Genomic DNA, 2535 nt, shown 5'->3' with positions numbered 1-2535 from the left:
CTTTATTCTATCCAGTAACTTTCATGGGCAAGACAGTGTAACCCTCCTCAAAACTCTGTTTTGAGCATCCAAACCTAAGCAAACTATCAACACCTATACAGGTTCCTACATTTTCAGAGCTTCCCTCAATCTCCAGTTATATACCTTCTTCTATCTCCTCACCTACTCTCATAATTGCGCTCTCAAATGTCCTCCACACTAGCCCTCTACTCTAGATATAAAAGTATGAGTCAAATATCCTATTTTTACATATTAGAGGACCTCTCTTCCCCTCTATTGATTCATCTCTTCTTTGTTTTGTCTTGGTTTTTTTTTTTTTTTTTATTCCTTCTCCCCTCCTCCATCAGGTATCCCAGGCTACCTGTTGGTAGCCATATAATACAGTCTCTATGGGGCATTGATAAAAACGTGAAATTTTTAAAACAAGATTTAGTGTGTGTGATTGATGTATTGTTCAATCTGATGTTGATATGATTGGTAAGGATTCTCTCCATACAACACATCAAATAGACCCAATCTTACTAAACTCAGTAAGTTAAAGAGCAAATAAATACCAAAAAGCAACCAAAGCCAATCTCACATCACTGGGAAGTAGATGCTAAGTAATATGATCTTCATATTAGCAACAAAGTTTCTTCACTCTAATTGCTCTTTAACCCTTTCTCTCTCTCTCTCTCTCTCTCTCTCTCTCTCTCTCTCTCTCTCTGTCTCTCTCTCTCTGTCTCTCTCTCTCTGTCTCTCTCTCTCTCTCACACACACACACACACACACACACACACGTACACACACACTATAAGAAAGTTGAATAAAACATAAAAAAATGCCTCCAAAAATTTCTTACTCCTCCAAAAGTTGATGCAATGACCATCAATTGAAGGGAAATAGCAAATTCTCTGTTATACAAAGTGATAAATACCCTTAAAAGAATTCATTACTAATTCTAATTTTAAAATGTCTTGATAATTTCAATACTCCAGAACTAAAGGGAAGATATATTTTTACAACTTATATTAATGCAAACTGAGAAAATAAACCTTTTATTTCTTTGCAATCAATAAACTTTTCTTATTCTTAACATTAATATTTCTTGCCGTTTGTCTTCTCAAAATTGTGTTCAGTTCAAATCCAAAATACTTTAAAAATAATTTTTCTTCACCATAGTGCTTCTCAATTTTTTTGCTATATGTTTCATAAAATACAGCTGATCCTTGTGCTTGTAACAAATTGTGACTCACTGATTGCCAACCCCAGAGTTTTCTGTCTGTCTTGATTTTGGTCAATTTAACAGTGGCCTCACACACATTCAATCACAATGTTCTTGTCACTTGACTTCACGGGGTAGCAACACTTTCTCATCTTGCATCTTATCTTTCCAATCATCCTTTTTGCCTATGTAGCAAATACACATCCTAAGATTCCTAATATGCCACTTAGAGTATGCAATTACAGGCCAGGGTTGGTTGAGGCACAGTGGGGTCTCCTCAGTCTGCTGTATCTCTGGAATTTACAATCTGTGCAGACTTAATAGTAATGGATGCATGCAGAGTCTCACATAGAAACAAACTTTATCATTTAATTCAATATATTCAGAATTTTGGATTTTTGTTCCTGAAACAGATAGTTGTTTCTATGTGAAGATACCTGTTTTATTTTAAAAATTAAACAAAAGACTTTTTCCTCAATAGACAAAATTCAGATGCTAACATTAAGTAAGGCAATATAATCACTACACTTTCCCTGTACGTGACAAGACAGTGTTTTATTATACAACCACAGTAGAATTAAGAAAAGTATCCAGAGACGCTTAAAGCAAATGCAACAAAATAGACAAGTGCTCTGTTTTAAGAAATCCAACTATTATACTTTCTTACTTACAAACTGCCTTTTCAAATGAAATGTATTATCTCAAGTAAAAACAGTAAAAATAGATTCATAGAGTAAGTATAAATATTATTATTATTTTTATATAACTTCATGTGCCTTTTGCTCCTAACTTCTTTCCCAATGCACTAGGAATTACAACAATTCACATGGATAATGTTTGAAAACTAACTGCTCTACTTAATCAGGATAATAGGAATATTAATTATATAGTGATGTTTAAAGAACTCAAATAATTCCAAAATTCTGTATGATCAGATTCCATGACAAAGTTCAGAATTGAAGTACAAGAATCCCACTGTAGAGAAAAAAAATTACTTTCAGCTTATATTATTCATTTTGCTTTGAATTTTGATGGCTGGAATTTGAATTTTTAAAATATTAGTTGATAGACTTTTAAGCATCTATTTTAAAACAACTGCAATTCTAAATATTCTTAAATAGTGTTGCTCAAAGGCAAATTTTTCAACTTATTTATTCAATAATTACATGTTCTATTTTTATAATGTATGTTTTTATCAATTGTATAAGAACAAGTGAGAATTATCATTGGGTAATGATAAAGAACGGACAGATAATAATATTCTAGGGATAAGTAAAGGAAGAAAGCTTAGGAAAGGACTGAGAAGAAACTGAAAAGAAGATCACTGTTTC

Source organism: Cavia porcellus, unplaced genomic scaffold (assembly GCF_034190915.1).
Source record: "Cavia porcellus strain 051 isolate PalLab524CR breed Dunkin Hartley unplaced genomic scaffold, mCavPor4.1 scaffold_29, whole genome shotgun sequence".
Classification (NCBI taxonomy): domain Eukaryota; kingdom Metazoa; phylum Chordata; class Mammalia; order Rodentia; family Caviidae; genus Cavia; species Cavia porcellus.
This window is presented reverse-complemented; position numbering follows the sequence as displayed.